At 50.3% G+C, this 19,302-nt stretch overlaps 1 pseudogene; it reads left to right on the top strand.

Annotated features, from left to right (window-relative positions):
• The first annotated feature begins 15,135 nt into the window (after nucleotides 1-15,135).
• LOC142010731 (zinc finger protein 367 pseudogene) overlaps nucleotides 15,136-19,302 on the top strand; it is a 65,502-nt pseudogene continuing 61,335 nt past the window's right edge.

The raw sequence follows: 19,302 nt of genomic DNA, 5'->3' as shown, positions 1-19,302 counted from the left end.
TCCTGAAGGCATCCTCTTCGGGTCTTCGACATCCCTCAGTGGCTGGGGTACGATGACTGACACGAAGCTTGTCACCTTCTTTTCTTCTTTCTTCTTCAGCTCAGTCCAGGTCCAGGTCCCCAGAAGGAGTGAGAGCAAGGGCCTCAAGCTCCTAACTTTATAGGGCCTGTGAGGACCTGTTTGAAGTCCATGTTGCATTTTGGTTGCCATAGCAACCGAAGAAAGCTATGTGTTACATATTTAGTAGGTATCCAAAACTAACCAACTAACTTTTAGGATTTCAAACTGTAATTTATACATATTAACTGCCCCTCATAAATATTTACACCAACTGTCATTTTCTAACTCTCATTCTTGTTTACTTCATTCTAGACAGTTCTAGATGGTGTTTTTCAAAGGGGATTTTTTACAGTGGATTTTTATAAAGTGCTTCTATGGGCCTGATAGGGAATAAAGTCATGAATTAAACAACATAGATGTTAAAATGCTTAGTTCCCAAGGCTTTTGGTTAAGATGTGGGGATGAACACACAGACACCACAGCCCATGGCCAGGGACACATCAAGCACCTCAGGTGAGGATATTTCAACACTTACCAATTCCCTGAGTTTGCTACAGTCTTCCTTCCTGAAATCCTTTGTCTCCATTTTGCTGTTCTGCTTCTTACCATTCCTCAGAATCATGATTTCCATCATTTCATGATGATTTTCACCCAAGCAGTATCCATTTTTCTAATTCTCAACCTGTTCCTTCGTATCTGTTAAACTCAAATCTGGAAATCTGGAACAGCCTCCCTTCCTTGTAGCTTTCTCCACTTTCTGAAAAAACAAACAAAAAAAATAAAAAATAAAATTAAAAAAACCCTCCAATACCTTCCAAAACTTTTTGGAAAAATCTGTGCCCTGATGTGTTCCTTTCTCAACAGATAGCTGGATAGCTGAAGTCCCCCATAACCACCCACTCCTGTGCTTTGAATTATTTTGTTAGGTGTTTAAAAATCTCTTTTCCACTGCTTCTTCCTGGTTCAGATGTCTGTAGTAGATCCCTACCATGACATCACCCTTTTTTTAACCCCTTTTATGTTGATAAACAATGTTAGTCTGTCTTTCTGAATGTACACTCTCTAGTGAGTAAATATGTAGGACGACAAGTAGCAGTATTTTAGATTTTAATTCTTTTATAAGTCCAAGCATATTGGCCAAAGAGAAATTGAAAGGAATTGCTGAAAGCAGTTGCTTTTAATATCCTAAGCTTCTCCTTTGTGGGCCAAAGAGAAATAAATGCACTGATCAAAGTGCATTAAAGACAAAGCTTCCTAGGAAGGATGATAATTATGCTAGGTGGTAAATAGTTGAGAATTGTTTATCATAAATAAAAGTAATATGAAATTTTGATAATTTGTGTTGTTCTTTGATCTAACTGCTGAGTCTCTAGATTGTGAGAATTGCTTGCAGAAATGTGTGTGTATCACACAGAGTTTGTCCACATTTGAGTGGTGAATGGTTGACTATATACTAATGTGATTCAGGGTGAAATTGGGGAAGAATATGCAAATGTCCTGATTTGAGAAATTATTTAAATTAAGCTGATGTGAAAAACACCCACAGCATTAAACTAGGAAGCTAGCCCTCCCTCGATTCAATAGAAGTGTTACTCCTCAAGGCTACAGCCAGACTTTGCCAGGCCCTGGGCAATGTGTGTGTGGCAGGAAGACACCTTCAGGCCTCCTGGAAGTGGGTGGGGTCTTGGGTGGAAGAGGTGGGGCTACATGATACCCTACCCCAGACAACCATCAGTGCTAACCCGACTGTGTCCTGCAGGGCTGGGATGGTGATTTAAAGGGGCTGGGGCTCTGTCCACAGCTGCTGCTGCAATGGTGGTACCGGTCATCTGAGTCTAGGGCCCTTGTAAATCACTGAGCCACCAGGCAATGCCCCTTTTGTTCCCTACCCCTTCAGTCATCCTGGTTATCCTACTGGATTCTAGTATACTGGCAAACATAAAATGGAAGTTCTAAGCAATATGTAAATAAGTTGACTTCTACATATCTAACTGGCCCACATAATGGCTTCACAGTGGTGAACTTAATCTTTGTAACATCAGCATCCTATTGGCATTTACAGCCCTATGCAGAAAGCAATAATTTTCCATAAATCTATATTCAAAACATTCTTCTCTGCACATTTTAGTGAATTCTGATGATGAAGTGCATGACTTTAAAGCCTAGCATTGAGAGTCTAATTACACATAACTTCCTCTGAATAATAAAGAGCAGTAAAGCAAATCTGCAAAATGAAGAAATAGTGGTGTCAAAGCAAAATTAAACAAACTCAAGACTATGAGTAAATATCATTTCTTTGTTGTCCTTTATGAACATGAATTTGTATGTTGCTAGACATGCGACACCACTAACACATTTGTCTTTAATACCATACAGCTGTGTTAGTGTAACCACCCGCAGGCGGAAGTGAACCTGGGAACTCTGGAGCTGTGTGCATTTTTAAAACAGTCACAATGGACTTTATGATGAATCTGCTTCAATAGTTCTGTATAATTACTCATATACAGCAAAATTTTCAAGTATACTGCTAACTCTGTTTTTACTTATGTTAATGGAAATTCTGAGGGTAGGGCAATGGACAAATAACCCCAGAAAACCTACTGGCAATCTTAATTAGCTATATTATGCAGCCCTACATTTGGTTCACAAATGGAATGTTTGTTTGTTTTCTTATGTTTTTCTCAGTAAAACCTTGAGCTAAGTTTAATGGTAGAGATGCTGGGGAAAGTCCTGCAGGCAATTCTGAAACTGCAGAACTTATTTTTGTTCTGAATAAAATGGAATTAAATTTTTAAACTATTTTTTGTAGAATAGAAACTCTGAAATTATGATAAAAACATCAAAAGGTTTTGAGATATAGATAGATAAAATAAAAGGATAAAGTCAACACAAAGTGTTTGAGCATTACTGAACTGCAATAAGGCAGTCAAAATTAGTCATATCAACACTTTTCCAGAGACAATTTTATCTAAATCAAAATGTTCCTGCAAAACATTTTAATTTAGATTAAACTTCCTTTTTTGACAGAATAGTGTTCCATTAAATGAAATGACCAGTTTTATTTAATACAGAAAAAAATCTTTCCTGTCTCTGTCTTTAAAGACAGTAATGTATTCAGTAAATGGAGGGTGACATTTAATTTAATTATTGAGGTGTGTGAACTAAGTTACAGTACGTTCATTTCAGATTAGTTTTAGATTGAAAAGGAGCATTGCAGCTTCCAAATGTTATTAATGGCTAGGAATCCTATAACATACTGTAAAGACATTGCACTTTAAAAACAAATATTTTTTTCTCAAGTCTTGTTTCATGCATCTAACATATGGGGATTGAAGTATGATGGCAGAATCCCAGATCCTTTTCAAAACATGTTAGAAAATAGTAGATGCTTTAGCAGTGGAAAATACTTTTTGGGTGATGGGGCCTTTCTTGGGGCCTTCACTAGCACTGGAAATAAGAAAGATTTTACGTCTAATCCAGAGCACCTCAAGTCTGTGAAAAGATTCTCAGTGAGTTCACTGGGCCTTTGTTTAGGCTGTGTAATTTGCACAGAATCTTTCCATCAGCTGCAATGCCCATTTTTCTCAAGGGGAAAACACTGAAAAACCACAAGAACATAGAGTGATATTCATCATCAATAACTCACTTCCATGAATGATTGAGGCATCTAAAAAGGGAACAGAAAGAATTTTGTCATAACACTTGTTCACATCTCAGTCCCAAGTCCATCTTGTGAGCCCCAACAACCTCCTCGTCCTCTGACATCAAAGACCAGTTCTCTGAACAGTTGAACACCCCTACAAGCAGGTTTCTGAAACACAAATACGTTTTCTGGATAGGGGCTTCAGTGCAAGAGTGGGAGCTGTTTATGAAGCAGCTATGTCGGTCTAACACGGAAGTGGTAAGATGAATGGAAACTGACAGAAACTGCTAGAACTGTGCTTCCACCACTACCTCTTGTGTGGAAACCTGATTCTTCCAGACAAAGCTGGAATGCAGGGTCTGTTGGAAACATATCAGACCTGACTGCTTGTACTAACTGGATCTTATTATCACAAAGTGTAATGGTCTGAGAACTTGGCCCATTAATAATGGCCCTGAACTTGAAGGTCTTCTATAGCATAGTTACAGTCAATGAATGTTTGGTACTTCTGGGTTATCTTTATCCATAGACCCCTCTTTCAGGTTGTCACTTATTTCTCATTTCACCTTCTTTCAGTCATTTCCCTTTGGTTTTCCTGCCTTTTAGCTCTCTTCCCATGTTCTGACATGTAGAATTCGGTCACAAATCACCACCACTGAAATGCTGAGATTACCTGATCCAGATTTTCAAGAGTATTTTTGTACCTAAAATCCCAAGCAATGCCAATCACCATCTAACTACTTCTGAAAGTCTGGCCAACTGTCCTTTGTTAGCTGCCTCAACAAAGAGACTAACAAGTGGACAGTAATAGATTCATCTCCAGATGTAGTTGCTCAAATTCAGGGCTGGGGGATTTTAGGGGAACAATGTTGGAGAGCTTACACAGAAACTGTGACTGCTCCCTTTTCTGTGCATTAATAGTGAGCTTCAGTTTCCAGCACCATCAATCCAGCAACTTTCATGAGAAGCAAATTCCCATTTAAGGAAATTCATTCTTTATGTGCAAGCAATTTCTCTCTTAATTGGTTGGAATTGATGCTTGATTAGTTGTACCCATGTAACAGAAGGATACTAATTTAACCAGAGCACTATATATTTATTAGTTCAAACATTCAAACACTGGCTTTAAATAATAAACTCTACTAGCACAAGACAGTATATAATTAGTGTGGGGGATATTTATAGGTTTGACTTAGTTATGTTGGTAAAGAAATGCACAGCTTGATGTTCCTCCCGTGAAACTGAATGCAGGTTAAGTAGAACAAGTAGAACTTTCTAAAACCCTGCATACTGCTCTATCTACATGGTTGACCTGCTTCCAGGTGAAGGCCAAACTCAAGACATTCCCTATTCTCATGGGATCCCATCAGTAATGGGTCCCCCAAAGGAATCTGAGCCCTTAGATTCCAATTCCACTGATCATAACGCAATAGTTTTATTGATTGGTAAACTTTATCAGGCTGTGGACCCCTACCTAGTGCATTGCTTGTTGAGGATTGTAGTATTGCTGAGAATATGACAATGAATGAGGAGTAATCATTGTAGATCCAATCAAGAAAAAAAATGGGGAAAGGTAAGAATTACTTTACTGAAGCTTTTCAACCTACAGATATGAGCAAGACACAGAAACAAATATTTGCTGGAGAGTTGCAGGAAGCAGTTATGTGAGCCAGTCCTGTAACATGCATGTAAGCTGAGAAACAGGGAAGGGACAACCAGCTCTACCCAAATATACTTGGAATTTGTGTATAGCACAGGAAGGAAGCTGTCCAGCAAAGAGACTATCCTGTATTTTGTTATAGTGACACTGAGGAAATTGTAAAGAATGTATAAATGAAGTATGAGGGCGTCTACACTTGCATTCCTCTTTTGAAAGAGGTATGCAAATGATGTAAATCAAAAATGCGAATGAGGTATAAATTTGCATATTTGACACTTTATTTGCATATTCTAATTTTGAAAGAGCTTCTTTCAAAAGAAGAAAGCCAGTGTAGAAGTTGCTCTTTCAAAAGTAAACCCATCTTCTTCCTTTTATTTAATGTAAGAAGCTCTTTTGCAAATGGGTGCCAAGTATGTAAACTTATACCTTATTTGCATTTTCGATTTGCATCATGTGCATACCTCTTTTGAAAGGGGAATGCAAGTGTAGACGCACCCTATGAGTGCATGTCCAGTAGGTGTTGAATTATCTTGAAACTGTTGCTCTAGCTGTTTGAACTGAGTGGAGTTATCTGTTTCCCCATCACATACAAGGAATACATTGGGGTTGGAGGTATCTCTGCTGTTATACCACTCCCTCAGGGCACGTCTTCATTCTGGAATGGATTGATGGACAGTGATTATTTTAGTGAGAGTTGATGCATTGCATCTAGTGTAAATCATTGGTGCCAAGAGCCTGGGTTCCTGCTGTGTTAACCCTACCCAGACTCCTTTTCATGTGTATTTCTTGAAAATGAATACTTCCTGCTTATTTCTGCTGCTCATAGATTTTTACCTGACAGCAGTCATGTAACAATGATATGGATGCTATTACAGTCACTGTGGCCTGTGTTTTTCAAGCAACGTAAATGGCTTTAGCGCTACATTACCATGCATCTTTACCTCTCTCAGGAATGCTGAGTTCGGAGACAGAGAGCTGCCTTGTGTTCAGTTCACTGCTGGCTGTTGCATAGGATACTCATGCTCTCTCTCAATGCCTTTGTGAAGATTTCATTGTTTTCTTGTTTTCTTTAGCATAAAGTAAAGGTACTCCTGACTGAAAGCACTGGTAAGAACTCTATGCACAGAAGAAGATAGGGCTAATGTCAGGGGTGGACTAGGCCCCAAGATGGGGTGGACAACTCTCCCATTTTCACTGACAGTCCCCCAGAATCAGGTTCAATCTCACAGAGGCTCCTGAAACTAAACCAGGAGATTGACCAATGTATGTCCAGTGGTGGAACAGTTCCTTGCCTACTCTGGCCATGCGCTGTTCTGGAAGTAGCCTGCCTGGCTCTCCCTGTGGCCGCTAGGTCAGAGTGAGGAGTATCTACATGCTGTCTCCACCCTGAGTGACAACTCTGCAGATACCATTGGCCAGGATTTCACTCAAACTCCCTCCCAGAGCCCACACCCAGAGTCTTGCACCCTAACCCCTGCCCCACTCTCAGCCCAGAGCTCCCTCCCATACTGCAAATCCCTCAACCCCATCCTAGAGACCACAGCTTCTCTTGCCAGGACGGGACATGGGTTTGGGGTGCAAAAGTGAGTGAGCATGGCAAAGTGTGAGCAACAGAGGAAGGTGGGATGCAGAAAGTGGGAGGGGGGTCTTGAAGTGGGTGGGGCAAATATATTGGGGCAAGGGTGATTTGTTGGCAACCTTATCCAGAGGTTTTCTGTTAGAGGCCTTAGGGTCCTGTCACACCTATCCCAAGAAAGGAGCAGTGCAGCTAAGTCCACCAAGCAGCCTAGAAAGACTCCAAAGGGCTAGCCAGTCAGAAGGGTTGCAGGGAGTAGCCAATGACAGCCCATGAGGGACATATAAAAAGTTACTGAAGTGGCAGAGACCTTTAACAATAATGAATTTAAAAATTATTGTAATTTAATTTGCCTTCTGGATTTTGAGCTTTAAGAAGAGCAATTAGGTCTTATTTTAAAGCACTCCTCCTCAACCAGAAAGGCTAGCAGTTTATTTTGTAAATTAAGGCTGAGATTTTTATACAATCACATGATCTCAGGAATGAGGACTTTACAACAAACTCAAGAATTAACAACAGTGTGCTTTAAATATAATTGCCAAAAATACGTTTTCTTTTAAGGAATGAGTAGACAGCATAGCCGCATCTACACTAGCCAGCTATTTCAAAATAGCTGTTCCATCTTCGAAATAGCGCCTGCCACGTCTACACGCAGCGAGCACTATTTCAAAGTTGAAATTGACGTAAGGCAGTGAGACGTCGAAGTCGCTATCCTCATCAGGAGATGGGAATAGCGCTTTACTTCGATGTTGAAAGTTGAAGTAGGGTACATGTAGACCAGGCGTGTCCAACCTGTGGCCCATGGGCCGCACACGGCCCTGGACAGCTAGTAATACGGCCCCGCAAGATCGTAAACTTTTAATATTATTATGTGATTTATATACATTAACTATATTATATATTTTGTACGCGGCCCAAGACTATCTTCACTCAAAGCGGCCCAGGCAAGCCAAAAGGTTGGACACCCATGGTGTAGACGATCCGCGTCCTGCAACATCGAAATAATGGGGTCTTCCATGGCAGCCATCAGCTGAGGGGTTGAGAGATGCTCTCTCCAGCCCCTGAGCTCGATGGTCGCTGCGTGCAGCAGCCCCTTAAAGCTCTCCACCCCCTTATTTCCTGTGCAAGAAGCTGAGAGCTTGTGTGGGCAGCAGCACAGCCATGTGCCCAGCCTGCACATCCCTCCGCAGCCCCAAGCCACCATCCTGCACCCCATGGCAGCCAGCCAGCCCCCCAAGCACCCACAGGGCATCCCCTCCAAGGGGACCCAGGGCTCCCAGCCTGCCAGCCAGAGGGGGAACAGGCAGCGGGGCCCCTCCTGGATGGATGCCGAGATCTGGGACCTGCTGGGGCTCTGGGGTGAGGAGAAGGTGCTCCAGGTAATGGGGAGCAAGAGGCGGAATGCGGATGCGTTCGCTTGGCTGGCCGAGGGCCTGGCTGCCCGGGGTCACCCTGCCCGCACTCCAGACCACTTCAGGAGTAAGGTGAAGGAGTTGTGGCAGGGTTACACCCACTCCCGGGACATGGCCAGCCGATCTGGGGCCGCCTCTGTCACTTGCCCCTTTTACAGGGAGCTCAGGGAAATCCTGGGCCCCCGGTACACGTCCTCCCCCCTGGCCACCCTTGACACATTGGCCGACGAGCCCCAGCAGGCCCCGGAGACGGAGTCCGCCCCAGAGGCCAGCCCTGCACCCCAGGGGCCCTCCTGGAGCCCACCCCTGGGACACCGGAGGAGGAGGAGGAGGGGGCCTCCAGCAACGGGGGGCTCCAGATTGCCCTCACCTCCCGCAGCTCCAGCAGGGCGTCCGCCCAGAGGGTGTCCCCCAGCCTTGGGAGTGGAGCATCAGGTATGTACCCACCTGGTGCACACCCCCGGGGTTAAGGGGCGGGGACAAGAGACATGACCAGGGCCCTCCACACACCCAGATGACCATGGCCCTGAGGACAGCAGTGGCATGTCCCTCAGAAGAGTCCATCAGCCCCTGCCCCCCAGCAGGACAGTGCCATGCCTCATCCCTGGGGATGGGGGAAGCGGAACCTAGGGTCCCCCGGGGGGGGAGGGGTTGGACACTCATCATCATCATCATCAGCATCTCCAGGGGATGGAGATGGGGAACCAGCAGCAGAGGGGTTGGGGGACAAGGGCCACGGGTCAGGGCCCAGACTAACAGCTGTCTCCACTCTTCTTCCCCACTCTGTTCTGCAGCTTCACCAATGGAGGGCCCGGAGAGCACCAGTGCAGCGTCTGTCATTCTGGAGAGCCCACTGGGGCCATCCCACCAGACCAGCCCCTCGGCGAAGCACGGACTAGCCCCAGGACGAGCCCAACAGCGGCGGGGCCATCTGTGGGCGTCCACGGACCCCCAGCTGCTTGCCACCCTCCGGCATCATCTGGAGGTGTCCGAGCAGTGCCTGCAGGTGGAGAAGCAGAGGCTCCACCTCCAGAAGCGAGCGCTGGCCTGGTGCCAGAAGGCTTGGGGGGCCTTCATGTGCACGTTCCAGGACATTGTGTGGCACTTGGCCCCCCGCCACTCCGCCCGCCGCTCCGCCCACCGCTCCACCCACTGTCCCTCCTCCATCGGCATCCTGGGGCCTGCCACCGAGGGGGACCATGGGCCTTCGGACACCGCCCGGCCATATCTGCCAGTTCTCCCGGCCCCGAAGCAGCCTCGACCAGGCCTCCAGCCGAGACGTGGGTCGTGCCCCCCAACACCAGGCACAGGACAATAGGGGTGCGTGGCCAAGGACGTTGTCCCCCAAGGCCCCCTCCTTTGGACTCATTCCCCCCATGTTGGTGTAAATAGTTTTTGTTCTACCCCTGTTTTGTAACTGACCCCCCATGTACATAGTTCCCCCCTTATTCTTCTGTTTTCATTTTATTAATAATACAAGAGTTGCAAGGTTTGGTTTAAAAAAATTCCATTTTTTATTGTACAGAAGTGTGGTGGGGGGTGTGTACTCTCGGATTCTCTGTGGTGTGGGTGTGGGGGCAGGGAGTGCTGTGGAGGATGGGGGGTGGTGCAGTGGGTGGCTCACCTGCAGCTGGCCCTGCCAGCGTTCACCCTGCAGCCTGGTCAAAAGGGGCCCGCAGGGCCTCCCAGACCCGGATCCCCTCAGGGTCGACCTGGCGACTGGGGGCAGCAGGTGGCTGGACGTCAGCCCTGCCAGCCTCCACAGCCCAGCCCTGGAAGAAGGCCTCTCCCTTGCTCTCCACCAGGTTGTGGGGTGCGCTGCACGCGCCCACAACCTGGGGGATGTTGGTGGGGCCTGCATCCAATCAGGTGAGGAGACACCTCCAGTGCCCTTTGAGGTGGCTGAAAGTCCGCTTGACCACCTGGCGGGCATGGTTCAAGCACATGTTGAAGTGCTCCTGGCTGGCTGAGAGATGGCCCATGTAAGGGTGCATGAGCCAGGGCCGGAGGGGGTACACTGCGTCTGCGATGATGCAGAGGGGTATGGTGGTGTCCCCCACAGGGATCTCCCACTGGGGGATGTAGGTCCCCGCCTCCAGCCGGCGGCACTGGCCCGAATTTCTGAACACCCGGGCATCGTGGGTGCTGCCAGGCCAGCCAACATAAATGTCCAAGAGGCGGCCCCAGCTGTCCACCAAGGCCTGGAGGACCATGGAATGGTATCCCATCCTATTGAGGAAGCGTCCTCCGCTGTGATCGGGGGCACGGATGGGGATATGGGTCCCATCCAGAGCCCCAAAGCAATTTGGGAAGCCCAGGCTGGCAAACCCTGTGATGGCAGCATCTGGGTCCTCAAGCCGCACGAGCCTGTGGAGGAGCAGGGCATTGATTGCATGGACGACCTGCAGGGGAAGGACATGAGAGAGCACCAGTGAGGGGTGTGCAGGGTGTGTCTGGCCCTCTCCCCCCGGCTCCCCCCCTCCCCCCAGGGCCCCCCCCGACCTCCCCCCACCCCCCTGAGCTCCCCCCCCCCGGGCTCCACCCCTACTGCTCCTTCAGGGGTGGGTGTGTGGGCCTCTAGCTGCTGCTGCTGCTGCTGCTGCTGCTGGGGGTCCATGCTGCTTCCACAGGGTGTGCGTGCCTGTAGCTCTGCAGACCGCGTGCTGTGCAGGCTGTGTGTGTCTGGGAGGGGCCCTTTAAGGGAGAGGCTAGATGTTGCCCCGGAAGTGCTAGTCCGCCCTGTGACCCTGTCTGCAGCTGTTCCTGGCACCCTTATTTGGATATGGGCTGCTTTGGTGCATAGACACTCCCCTGCAGCGCCTACTTCGATGTAGTGCTGCCCAGCGTCGACGTTGAACGTTGACGGCACGAGCCCTGGAGGATGTGTAGACGCTATCATTGAAATAGCTTATTTCGATTTCGCTACATCAAAATAAGCTATTTCGATGTAGCATACCAGTGTAGACGTACCGCATATCTGTGAATTTGAATGGTTTATATGACAGAGACTATTTTCTTTTTTTTTTAATAATAATTTGCCGAGTGTGATTATACAAACAGAAGGCATTAGATAAGAATTCCCTTTGAAAAAATATAAAAACAAATAGAAGAAAGGAGGAAGTTAATATTAATTAATGCAAGTCAGCAGCTAGGAATTGCAGACATTTGTTAGGGGAAATCAAATAACATAAGCAGAGGTACATGGCTAGCGGACTTAAGGATATAAGAAAGATTTTTAAATGTATTAGGAAATAAAACAATCCTGACAGTGGCATTAGAAGGCTATAATGTTAAATAAATATTTCTGGTTTTGTTCAATTTTATTTTTTGGGAGGTGGGGCGGGGAGTGAGATAAATTGTAGTTTATATAATTATTAAATAATAGTTTGTATAAGCAATATAGTCTCTATGGTTGTGTACGCACTAATCTCTTTGGAAGTGGGCATGGTAATCGGCCTGAGCAGAGAATACTAATGAAGTGCTGAGATGAATATGCAACACCTCATTAGGCTAATTCTCCCAGCTCTGGTCGGGTGTCTTTACCGGACAACCCAGTTAATTATAGAGTTGTCAACCTGATATATCTGGGGACTTACTCGTTAAGCAGTATCACAGTAAAAAAGAACCTGGGGATCACAGCGGATGAGAGGCTGGATATGAGTTGACAGCATCCCCTTATAGACAAGAAGGCCAATGGCATATTGGGGTGCATTAGGAGGAACATTTCCAGCGGGTCGAGAAATTATTATTCCCCTCTATTTGGCACTGGTGAGGCCACATCTGGAGCACTGCATCCATTTATGGGCCCTTTTTTTAATAAAAAACAAAATGTTTAGGGGGATGGAGCACATGACCTATGAGGAGAGGCTGAGGGATTTGGGCTTATTTAATTTGCAGAAGAGAAGAGTGAGGATGGATTTGATATCAGCCTTCAATATCCTGAAGGGGGGCTCTAAAGAGGATGGAGACAGGCTGTTCTCAATCGTGACAGAGGGCAGAACAAGGAGCAATGGCCTAAAGGTGAAGAGCAGGAGGAGTAGGTTGGATATTAGGAAAAACTATTTCACCGGGAGAATGGTGAAGCACTGGAACCTGTTATCTAGAAAGGTAGTGGAATCTCCATCCCTAGGGGTTTATGAGTTCCAATTTGACAAATTCCTGGCTGGGATGATTTAATTAGGATTGATCCTGCTTTAGGCAGAGGACTGGAGTCAACATCCTGAGGTCCCTTCCAGCCCTAGGATTCTAGGATTCTATGAAAAACAAATAATGTCAAACTAATTTGATAGCTTTGTGATGGAATTATGAGTTTGGTTGATAAAGGTAAGAGAGTGTATGTAATACACTTAGTTTACTAAAAGTTTGCCTGATTACTGCACAACATTTTGATTAAAAATTTGAAGGCTATAAAAGTAACGTGGCTTATACAAAATGGACTATAAATGGCCCAATATGTGTGAAAATGTGATCCTAAATACAGAATCATTACTGAGCAGATGTGTGTTTCCAGTGGGGTCCCACAGACTTCTGAATTTTTTGCCATGTGCTATTGAACATGTTTATTACTTACCCAGAAGAAAATAAAAGCATCACTGGTAAAATTAAGGGAGTGGCAAATGAACAAAGCAGGTCACTTGTTTTAGAGCAATTTGGATCACTTGGCAAATTGGGAGAAAGCAAACATTTTGCTCTGTAATCTGACAGGATATAAATGTGTGTACATCTATGAACAAAGAATATAGGCCATATGGGATGGAGAAGTCTATCCTGGGAAGGTGTGACTCTGACCATTATAACCCAGAAATCTTTTCTTCAGGAAGCTGAATGTGAGGTCTTGATGTGATGTAACAAAAATAGCTAATGCAATACTGGGTTGCAACAGGGAAATCTTGATTAGGAGTAGAGAGATTCCTATATCTGTATAACTACGTCTACATGTGTATGCTACATCGATATAGCTTATTTCGATGTAGTGACATTGATATAAGCTATTTCGATGAATAGTGCCTACACATCCTCCAGGGCTTGTGCTGTCGACATTTAACGTCAACGTTGGGCAGCACTACTTCGAAGTAGGCACTGCAGGGGAGCGTCTACACGCCAAAGCAGCCCAAATCGAAATAAGGGTGCCAGGAACAGCTGCAGACAGGGTTACAGGGCAGACTAGCACTTCCAGGGCAACAGCTAGCCTCTCCCTTAAAGGGCCCCTCCCAGACACACTCAGCCTGCACAGCACGCGGTCTGCAGAGCCACAGGCACGCACACCCCGTCGAGGCAGTATGGACCCCCAGCAGCAGCAGCAGCAGCAGCAGCAGCCAGAGGTCCACCCACCTGCCCCTGCAGGAGCAGTGCTTGCACTGCTCAGTGCTATGCAGGAGGCATCTGACCACCTTCTATTCACAGAAGAGGAGCTGCCCCCAGGGGAGGAGGAAGCAGCCCCAGACCTTGCTGCCCTCTGACCCCCCCACCCCCTCGCCGCACACGCCGCCGGCTGTGGAGCTACCCCACAAGCACAGACTGGTGGAAGCGGCTGGTGCTCGGCAACTGGGACAACGAGCACTGGCTCCAGAACTTTCGCATGAGCCGGAAGACATTCCTGGAGCTCTGCCAGTGGCTCACCCCCGCGCTGAGGCACCAGGACACCTCCATGCGGCGTGCCCTCACGGTTGAGAAATGGGTTGGCATCACTGTCTGGAAGCTGGCCACTCCAGACAGCTACCGATTCGTGGGGCAGCAGTTTGGCGTGGGCAAAGCCACCGTCGGGGCTGTCCTCATGGAAGTAAGAGGACCCGGGGGAGGCCTGGGGGGGAGCCCTGGGGTGGAGGGCAGCCCTGGGGTGGAGGGCCAGACACACCCTGCACACCCCTCACTGGTGCTTTCCCATGTCCTTCACCTGCAGGTTGTCCGTGCAATCAATGCCCTGCTCCTCCACAGGCTTGTGCGGCTTGGGGACCCAGATGCTGCCATCGCGGATTTTGCCAGCCTGGGCTTCCCAAATTGCTTTGGGGCTCTGGATGGGACCCATATCCCCATCCGTGCTCTGGAGCACAGTAGAGGACGCTTCCTCAATAGGAAGGAATACCATTCTGTGGTCCTCCAGGCATTGGTGGACAGCCGGGGCCACTTCCTGGACATTTATGTTGGGTGGCCTGGCAGCACCCACGACGCCCGGGTGTTCAGGAATTCAGGCCAGTGCCACTGGCTGGAGGTGGGGACCTACATCCCCCAGTGGGAGATCCCTGTGGGGGACACCACCATACCCCTCTGCATTGTCGCAGACGTGGTGTACCCCCTCCGGCCCTGGCTCATGCACCCTTACATGGGCCATCTCTCAGCCAGCCAGGAGCGCTTCAACACGCGCTTGAACCATGTGCGCCAGGTGGTTGAGTGCACTTTTGGCCGCCTCAAAGGCCGCTGGAGGTGTCTCCTCACCCGATTGGATGCAGGCCTCACCAACATCCCCCAGGTTGTGGGCACGTGAAGTGCACTCCACAACCTGGTGGAGAGCAAGGGGGAGGCATTCTTCCAGGGCTGGGCTGTGGAGGCTAGCGGGGCTGACGTGCAGCCACCCGCTGCCCCCAGTCGCCAGGTGGACCCCGAGGGGATCTGGGTCCAGAAGGCCCTGCGGGCCCATTTCGACCAGGCTGCAGAGTGAATGCTGGCAGGCCCCCAACTGCACCCCCCATCCTCCATAACACTCCCTGCCCCCACGGCAGGAATTGCGGCGGCGGCGGCTCCAGCTGTATTGCGATCTAGGCCAGGTGGGGGACCCGACACCGCCGCAAACGAGAGACGCGCACGTGCGGCCGCTTCTCCACGAGCTGCTGCCATGGCCGGCGGCCACCGCTGACACGGCGGATCTGCTGTTCGGAGGCCGGAGTGGCAGGGGAGATACCGAGGCCCGGAGAGGACCAGCCGCCGATGAGTGGCTGAGGAGGATCGGGGGCGACAGGCGGCTTTGGGGTGAGATCACCGTGCCCGGAAAAGTGGGCCTGGGCCGCCGCGGAGGTTTCCCCGTCCCGCTGCCTGCCAGAGGCTCGCGATGGCGGAGAGGCCGCCCCAGGTGATCTTCTGCCAGGACTCCCCGAAGCGGGTCCTGGTCTCCGTTATCAAAACCACCCCGATTAAACCGTCCCGGGGCGGCGAGGAGCCGGCGCCCGCCCCGCCCGTCCCCACCAGTCCCGGCTTCAGTGACTTTATGGTGTATCCCTGGCGCTGGGGGGAGAACGCGCACAACGTGACCCTCAGCCCAGGTAGCGCCGCCACTCCCTCGGTCCAGCAGCCCCGAGGGGCAGCGATCAGAGCCGCCAACGGGGAGGACGAGGAGGCGGGCAGCCCGGATAGTGGAAGCGGCAGCAGCCATCTGAAGGATGGTATTAGACGTGGCCGACCAAGAGCAGACACGGTGCGAGATCTAATTAGTGAGGGAGAGCATTCATCCAGCCGAATCCGTTGTAACATCTGCAATAGAGTGTTTCCACGAGAGAAATCTCTACAGGCACACAAAAGAACTCATACTGGATGTTTAAGCAGATTCACACATGCAAACCGTCATTGTCCTAAACATCCCTATGCAAGGCTGAAGAGAGAAGAACCCACTAGCAGACTGAGTAAAAAACAAACGGCTGACAACAAAGCAGTTGCTGAGTGGCTAGCAAAGTACTGGGAGACTAGAGAGCAGCGCACTACTACTTTAAAAAAAAAAAAAAAAAAAAAAAAAGCAAAAAGGCCACACCACAGAGCACCCAAGAGCACACCCCCCCTCACTTTTCTTGCAAATAAAAATGGATCTGTTGTTTTTGAAACCAAAAAACAGTGAATTCTCTTATTAATACAATATATATATATATAGTAGAAAAAAAGGGGTGGGACTATTTACATGGGCAGGCAGGTACCATAAAAAAGCAGGGGTCTAACACAAACTATATACAAATATTCTGATTTGCTCACCTTGATTATCTTTTTCTGATTTGTCCTCCTTGCTTACTGTTTTTAGTTCTCTGTGCCTTAAATATTGAGTCTGTTCTGGTCTGGCTATGGTCTGAAGAAGTGGGTCTGTCCCACGAAAGCTCACCTAATAAACCATTTTGCTAGTCTTTAAAGTGCTACTTGACTGCTTTTTGTTTTGATAGTGTATAGACTACCACGGCTTCCTCTTTGTTACTATATGCGAATATAATGGGGGATATGTACAAAGGGGGAGGGGGGGCCACGTCCTCGGCCCCGCACCCCTCTACTGTCCAGCGCCCGGGGTTGGAGGGCACGACCCTCGCCTCGGCCTGAGCCCTGGTCGAGGCTGGGTGGGGGCCGTGCGAACCAGCAGGTACGGCCGGCGGGTGTCTGCAGGCCCCAGGTCCCCCTCGGCGGAAGGTCCCAGAGTGGCGGACGGTGGTGGGACGGCAGTCGGAATGGCGGGTGGAGCAGCGGGTGCAGCGGTTGGCGGCGCAGCATGGGGGGCCAGGTATTCCGCTATGCGCTCGAACGTGCACATGAAGGCCCCCCATGCCTCCTGGCCCCAGGCCAGCGCATGCTCCTGAAGCTCCAGCCACCTCTCCTCCACCCACAAGCGCTGCTCCGACACCTCCAGCTGACGCCGGAGGGTTGCGAGTAGCTGGGGGTCCGTCGCCAGCCTCTGGTGGCTCCTCCTCTGGCAGCCTCGTCCTCGCGCTGGTTGGTGCTCCGCCAAGGGGCTGCCCTGCAGGGATGGCCCCGGTGGGCCCTCCAGGACCTCTGAGACCTCGCTGGCGTTCTCTGGGCCCTCCGATGGTGCAGCTGCAGAACACAGGGGGGAAGAAGAGTGGAGACAGCCGTTAGTGTGGGCCCCAACCCCTGGCCCATGTCCCCCAACCCCTCTGCTGCTAGTTCCCCATCTCCATCCCCCAGAGATGCTGTTGCTGATGATGATGATGATGGGTGGCCAACCCCCCCCGGGGGACCCTAGGTTCCACTCCCCCCATCCCCAGGGATGGGGCATGGCACTGTCCTACTGGGGGGCAGGGGGTGATGCACTCTTCTGAGGGACATGCCACTGCTGTCCTTGGGGCCATGGTCATCTGGGCATGTGGAGGGCCCTGGTCATGTCTCTTGTCCCCGCCCCTTAACCCCGGGGGTGTGCACCGGGGGGGTACATACCTGAAGCTCCGCTCCCACGGTTGGGGGACACCCTCTGGGCGAATGCCCTGCTGGAGCTCCAGGACAGCAGGGCAATGTGGAGCCCCCCATCACTGGAGGAGGTTTCCCCCTCCTCCTCCTCCGGCATCCCAATGGTGGGCTCCTGGGGGGGCCCCTGGGGTGTGGGGCTTGCCTCCGGGGAGGACTCCATCTCTGGGGCCTGCTGGGGCTCATCGGCCGAGGTGTCAAGAGTGGCCGGAGGGGGAGGAGGTGTTCCGGGGGCCCAGGATTTCCCTGAGCTCCCTGTAAAAGGGGAAAGTGACAGAGGAGGCCCCAGATCGGCTGGCTTCATCCCCGGCCTGGGTGTAACCCTGCCGCAGCTCCTTAACCTTACTCCTGACATGGTCAGGAGTGCGGGCAGGGTGCCCCCAGGCAGCCAGGCCCTCGGCTAGCGGAGTGAATGCATCCGCCTTCCGCCTCTTGCTCCCCATTACCTGGAGCACCTCCTCCTCGCCCCAGAGCCCCAGCAGGTCCCAGATCTCGGCCTCCATCCTGGAGGGGCCCCGCTGCCTTTTCCCAGGCTGGCTGGCTGCCTGGGAGCCCTGGCTCCCTTTGGGGGGCGTGCCCTGGAGGTGCTTGGGGGGCTGGCGGGCGGCCATCGCTGCTGGGGTGGTGGACTGCAGCTGCAGAGGGGCGTGCAGGCTGGCCGCGTGGCAGTGCTGCCGCCTGCACACACTCTCAGCTTCCTGCACAGGAACGCAGGGGGCGGGGAGCTTTAAGGGGCCACTGCACGTGGCGACCATAGAGCTCAGGGGCTGGAGAGACTGTCTCTCAACCCCTCAGCTGATGGCCGTCATGGTGGACCCTGCTTTTTCGATGTTGCGGGACGCGGATTGGCTATACGTACCCTACTTCAATGTTCAACGTCGAAGTAGGGCGCTATTCCCATCCCCTGATGGGGATAGCGACTTTGACGTCTCGCCACCTTACGTCGATTTCAACTTCAAAATAGTGCTCACCACATGTAGATGTGGCGGGCACTATTTCGAAGTTGGCACGGCTACTTAGAAGTAGCCGGCAAGTGTAGACGCAGCTTATATTTGGCACTGATGAAGCCATGCTGGTACACTCTGTCCAGTTCTGATGCCTGCCATTCCAGAAGGAGATTGATAATTGTGAAGGGTTCAAAGAAGAGTCATGGGAATTATTAAATAACTGGCAGATGTATCTGGAGTTGCTCAGGTTATTTTTCTACTCCCAGCTGCACCCTGCCTGTTCTTTGGTGGCTGTGGGGGAAGGTACGGACTGTGGCTCCCAGCCCCCCCTCCACTTTTGGGGGTCAGGCAGTGGCTCCTAGCCTTTTCTGACTTTCCTGTGGGGAGGACAGTTTGGCCTACAGTTCCTGGACCCCTCGCCTGTCCCCAGTCTGGGGGGCTAGATCAGGCTCTGACTCCAGTCCCCCCACCTGTGCCCAGGTTGGGGGGTTAGCTCGGTCCACAGGTCCCATCCCTTCACCCCGGCATCCTCGGGAGGCTAGGTTAGGCCACATCTCTTAGTCTCCCCACCTGTCTCTGAGTTGGGGGCCTGGGCCAGGTCATGGATCCTGTCTCTTTCCACCTCTCCTTATGGGGAGGGGAATGGGTAGGATCAGATCTAAACGAGGAAGGCCTGGCCTGAAGTCTGGGGTGGAGGGGAAATAAGGGCCTGGCCAAGCTGGGGCACCGAGCTTAAATCCAGACTGATCCTAAAACCAGACTGAGTAGGCCTAGCCGTGGTGCTGGGCCCAGGACCAAGCCTTAATTCCTGAGGGAGGCCCAGCCCCCCATGTGAATCAGAGTCA

Source organism: Carettochelys insculpta, chromosome 3, assembly GCF_033958435.1.
Source record: "Carettochelys insculpta isolate YL-2023 chromosome 3, ASM3395843v1, whole genome shotgun sequence".
Classification (NCBI taxonomy): Eukaryota; Metazoa; Chordata; order Testudines; family Carettochelyidae; genus Carettochelys; species Carettochelys insculpta.
Note: the sequence above shows the minus strand (reverse complement) of the source record. Positions and strands in the feature narration are given on the sequence as shown.